This window comes from Notechis scutatus, chromosome 4, assembly GCF_049901735.1.
Source record: "Notechis scutatus isolate UNSWTSFEM ecotype Mainland chromosome 4, rNotScu1.2, whole genome shotgun sequence".
NCBI lineage: Eukaryota > Metazoa > Chordata > Lepidosauria > Squamata > Elapidae > Notechis > Notechis scutatus.
The window spans coordinates 48438724-48444723 of NC_142012.1; the positions used below are offsets into that span (position 1 = coordinate 48438724).

Genomic DNA, 6000 nt, shown 5'->3' on the forward strand with positions numbered 1-6000 from the left:
CAACATCCAAGCCATCGCCGCCCGCCCGCCCGAAGATGCAAGGGGGGGGAATTAAGTCACCCCCCGAAAAGACGGCCTAGCCATTTTTTCGGGGCTCAAAAAAAAATAAGACCCGGCCTTATTATATGAGAAACACGGTACATACATGTGAAACTGCTCAGTTGGGCAGACATTACACATTTAACTAGGAATGTATAGCCACTGGTTCTTTCTCTACCCTGTGAATAGGAAAGTACATCATATAATTGTCACAAAATGCTGATAAGAAGGAATTGCTAAATCAGACTGCAGTAGTGGATGTAGTAGGGCATATAACATTTATTTGGTAGAAGACAAAATGATGAGGATAATACTCATAACTTTTCTAGCCTCCCATGATACTCTTTACTAAGACTATGCACACTTTTAAAGGGTAGTTAGATTCAACAAATCTTTCTGGGAAATTTTGCTTTAAAATTCTTTTTGATGTGGGCTCTCACACCTAAATGAGGATGATCAACTTGCTTCCCATTAAGAAAACCAATCCATATTAATATTCTGCATATGCACGGTGTGAAGTCCTACATTCTACCATTCTAAATCAACTTTGTTGCATAGAATTAGCATTATTTTAAATGAAGCACTGAGTTGCTTGCTTGTTTTTTTAATTTTTGTAAGGACAATGGTGTAAGTATGGGGCCAAGAATTTCCTGACAGTAAAGAAACTGAAGATGGCTGCTTTCCATTTTTTTAAAAACCATTTAAGCAGATATATAACCAAAATTGTGTTCATGATCTTTAATTTATTATAGCACACCCTATAATATTTGTCTTCCCTGTAAGGAAAGATCACAGAGTTATTGTAAGTTTAGATTGTACAGGGGAAAAATAAGTTTGCCCAGTGTGGAAAATTGAAGATATTTTGTGAGTCAGTCTATATAATTATACTGAGGTTTAAGATAAACAACATTCATAATTCAGTTATATAATTTGGTTCCATAAGAAGTAGTAAAAATTACCCATTTGGAGCTTTTATCAGAATAGACAATTCATATAGAACAGGGGTGTCAAACTCATGTCGTCACGGTGGCATCACATGACATGTTGGGACTTTTTTCCCCTTCACTAAACCAGACGTGGGCATGGCCAGTGCATGATGCATCCAGCCCATGGGCCAGGAGGTTGACAACCCTGATGTAGAACATACCTACCAGTGTCTGCAATTTATGAAAATTACATGATCAGAGCCAGGATACTTAATACCAGCTGCTGAGAAATAACAGCACAAGAAGAGTGTTCCATTTAACAACTTGGATAGCCTCTCCTTATCTTTTTAAATCTGTGTATAACCCCTTTGAATCAACCATCTGGGGCCAAACAGACACATATGTTTCTAACTAAGGCTCAGTTATGAAAATAACATAGATCTAAGAATATTTGCACATGGCAGTAGAAGAAGAAAGCCTCATCAATGTTTTCTTTTTTCCCCAAGGCCTAAATATTTCTCAGACAAATTAGACTTTCAACAAAGAGTCTATTGAGAGCAAGTAGCATTCATTCAGATTATATCTTAGATTCCATTGTTAGTTAAATGTAATAATGGTAAAAAGCAATGAACCATAATGATTTCTCATTTATGAAATGCTGAATATAGACAATTAACATGTATTAAACAATAATTGGTATTACTGAATGAGTACATGAATTTTCACAAAGAAAGCATATGCAGGTTTTATTTTTATGAACATGCATTTTTCATTCAAGAAGCAGCAATTGTCTTGTCTTACATTTCACACATTTATAAAAATTCTGATTTTTAGAAAGATCAATAAGCCTATGAATTATTTTTATTTCTAAGATATACTTTTTATTCTTACTTATTTCATATATTTTTGTCGGTTTAATAAGAAATATTTCAAAAATGTCCTTTTCATCCTTCTAATAAGAATGTTCGTTTTTTAATAATTGCTAGGTCAGAATTTGTTCCAAAAGAACTATGACCATGTAAATCTTGTCCAAGAAGCTGTACGCCATAAAACGTAAAGAGGTTTACATTTTTTAAAAAAAAAAGTTATATTTAATGTAATCATATTTTTAAAGGCTATGGGCACTTGTGTTCTATTCAGATTTCCTCTTTCACAGTTGCCAGTTTCCTGGTGACTCACTTGGCTGGACTTTCTCTGCAGCAATATAGCTTTTCATTGGAAAGAAAATGCTTGCCGTTATGAAGATTTTGCCTAATCAACATTGGAAAAGAAAAAAAATAATTTGATTTGGTATGAAGTGAGTCCTTTTACTCAAGAAGCAATTTGTAGCATGCTGCATTTGCTTTTGTGCATGTACAAAAGAGGGAGGAGAGATTTAGCATAAGCAGAATTGGAGTGGGCAGCTCAGCTGAAATGGCATATTATTTCTGCCTCAATCCTCCTTGCAGCAATCAAGTGACATTTGACTATGATGCATGTTAGGAATCTGTCCAACAATTAGTTGGGTTGGCAATATATAAACCAACAATGTATGTTTGTAGTTTTAAGACAAAATCACTGTAGTCCGATTGGTTGATTGTGTTCCAAGTTGCCATAAGAGGGAGCTAGAGATTGCAGCTTGCTCTCTCTGACATTCTGTATCTCTGACATTCTGTTGCCACCTAAGATTCTCTGTTGTGCTTATACTTTGATATCTTTGTTTACTGTAAATGACAAAAGCAACCGGTAAGAAGACTTTGAAATTGGATATTATTTTGGACTGTAAAACTTATATGACCTGGACTGCTTGTTGGACTATGCTATTTCTTAAAGTAAACTTTAACTCAATTTAGTGTATCTGAGTGTGGCTGAATAATTATTCATAACTACTCTCATAAACGTTTCCATGTGCATATCCTTGCTACTCAATGGTTATTCTGTACATATCATAACATTGGTTATGGGCCCAGAGAGATATTGAGAATCAGTGTGAATATACAGTTTCATATTCAGCCAGCTGATTGCAGTTTATTGTTAAACTACAAATTGCACTAGAACAGTCAACCAGTATATCCCAGAGAACCCGGATGGATGGAACAAACTATGTTTCCTGGTCTATGAAGTGCAGCCTACTTCTGCATAAAGACGGATTATGGACTGTAGTTAATAGTCCACCGGATGTAACAGCTTGGGACCTATTGAATGATGAAGATAAAAAGAAAATAGCTGACTTTAACTGGGTTCATGAAAAGGCTCTTAGTATAATTGGACTAACACTGAGTGATCAGCAGTTAGTCCATATTCATGGTGAAGAATCTTCTGCTAGGTGTTGGGACATTTTGAAGAGGATTTATGTTCGAGATAGTGTGGGTGCACACATACACCTTACACGAAAACTGTTTAGAGCCCGTCTTATAAAAGGTGGCAATATATTAGCTCATTTGGATTTTATGAAAAGGACTTTACAAGAGCTACAAGAAAAGGAACTGATTTTCTCAGAGTTGCAGCAAGTTTACATCATTCTTTCTTCTTTGGATGAAACTTATGATGATTATGTGTCTTCACTGGAAGTTTTAAACAGAGATGAACTTACATTGACTGGCATAACTGGAAGACTGTTAGAAGAATCAAGAAGAAGACAAGATAGAAATCAACTGAGAGAAAGACAACCACAGGAAGAAAAACTGTCTTTAACTGCCTATATTGTTAGGAAATGTTTTTCTTGTGGGGCTAAAGGTCATATAGCCAGATACTGTAAAAAGGGTAAGAAACAGAATGCTATTAATATGCAGAGCTTATAAAGATGTTAGTTTAACCATATCAAGTACAACTACAACTGTAAACCATGATATATGGGTAGTTGACAGTGGAGCATCGCAGTATATAACTAAAAGTAAAGAGAGGTTTTTTAACATGAAAAAGATTAAACAGCATGTATCATTAGCTAATGGATGGAAATTGAGAGCATCTGGAGAAGGTACTGCATATTGTTCATGCATTAATGAACATTTACCGATGTTATATGTACCTAGAATTATATTTAACTTGCTATCTGTAAGAGCAATGGTAAAAGCAGGATTTGTTGTAACTTTTCAGGGAGATAAATGTTTAATTGAAAAACAGGGTAAAAGTGTTACTGCAAGATTGAATAATGTCATGGTATAGTAAGAAACCTATATTACAGTAGTTTGAATGCTTGTTAGCATGCTTGATTCCTTTTGTGTCTTTTCATTGCTTCTTATCTTCTTCCTCCTCCTCCTCTTTCTTCATCAGCATATGATGACAAGAGCAACAAAAAGAAATCAAGAAAAATGTTAAAACTGAACAAAAAGCATGTGCCAGAATCAATCGCTCTAAAATCCACTTTAATGAGAAGCAACTAGTCAGTAATATATTTTAAACAACATTTAATTGCCTGATTACTTTTCTTTGTTATTTTAAAATGAACTCAAAAACAACCATACTTCATATTGCACATTTTCCATAATTAACAGGAAAAAAATTCTGTCTTCCTGTTTCTCACTTTCCTTGGCACACATACACAAACTGAATGGTCCTTGAAACCAAAAAAAGAAATGATACATTTGCCTTACAAAAAAGAATATACAAATGAAGGCATATATACATGTCCCAAGATCCAATCTGGGTCAGTCACGTGGACCAGAGGTTTAGACTTCTGAGCTTTTGGATAATATTAGAATGTGCAGAGATGAATAGATTAACATTGGCAATCAAAGAAAAAGAAGAAACTGAATACTATATAGTATGGGATCTATTCTATCAATGGTTGGAAAATAAAGAAATAAGTTAAAATTGAATAGATGAATATATAGAGAAATAAGCTAAGATTGTTATAAAGAAAATACATAAGCGCAATAGTTTATAAAGAAAATGTGATTAATGATATTTTGGCAAGGAAAATACATTAATTATAATTGTTAGCAAAAGATATGTGTACCCAGTTCACACACTGTTTAAATGACAGATGGATTTGTTGTAAATATAAAATAAAAAACTCAAATTTAAAAAAAAGGACTCTTCTGAGTCCAAAAACTGTGAGCGAGGAAAAAGCCGGTAACAGGAGGGGTCCATACTCACTGCGGGGAGCAGTGGAGTCCTCCCAGACCCCTTTTTGGTCTGAAAACTGCTAGGCAGGAGAATCCCTAACAGGAGGTATCCATACTCCGATAGGGAACCAGAGTCCTCCTGGATCTCTTTTTGGTCCGAAAACTGCTGGCGGGGCGGTTGTTTCACTAGGAGACTCAGTTCGCTGGGACCCAGCAGAGGCAAATTGAATGATTACATCAGAGGGGAAACATGGGATGCTCTAGCTTGACGGCCATGGTAGGCTCCCCAATGAAAGACTTGCTTGATGCCTGGGACGAAAAGAGGCAGTTGCCTGTCCAGGTGGGCATGACGAAGAAAAAGAAAGAAAAAGGTTGTGTAAGAAGTGGGCTTTGCTCAGGGATTAAGCTAGAAAAACAATTTTGCGAAATAAAGGTACTTAAAAGAAATGGGAAATATATAAATAGGAATGTTGGGGGGTTTTGTTTGTTTGTTTGTTTCTCTCTCTTCCTTTCTGTCTTCCATGCAACCATGTGGTATGTTTGTTAAGATTTGTGCCTTCCCTAATTTAACTGACTTTTATGGTGGGAATGACCAGGGTGTGGAAACCTGAGAGTTCTGTTTTCCTTTCTGTTTTGTTTTTCTTGTCTTTGCGTATATAGGTTTTGTCCTTGAGGTAATTGCAACTGTTAAATATCTCTGATTCCCTAGAGATAGGCAGAATATTATATTTCCCTGGATGACAAAATGAGAAACATGTTTTTAAAGACAAAGCAGCTCCCTGCTCCACTCCTTCAGCTCCAGGGTGATGGGATTAAGACATGGCCCTCAGGATATGATAGGATTAGCCCTTTGCCCATCTCACCACATGGCACATCTCTCTCTCTCTCTCTCTCTCTCTCTCTCTCTCTCCTGTCCACCATTAAACCATCCTTTTTCCAGTGTATTTCTTCCCAGATAAACATTTCTTCCAACAGAGGCAACCATATTT

General features: G+C 35.9%; 1 long non-coding RNA gene across 1 annotated transcript in view; it reads left to right on the top strand.

Moving 5' to 3' along the window:
• Window positions 1-2360, top strand: part of LOC148130729 (uncharacterized) — a 40415-nt gene extending 38055 nt beyond the window's left edge. Inside the window, exon 4 of the long non-coding RNA XR_015749612.1 lies at window positions 2122-2360. This is a non-coding gene — a long non-coding RNA (uncharacterized LOC148130729). The remainder of the gene's footprint in view (window positions 1-2121) is intronic.
• Window positions 2361-6000: the final 3640 nt, after the last annotated feature.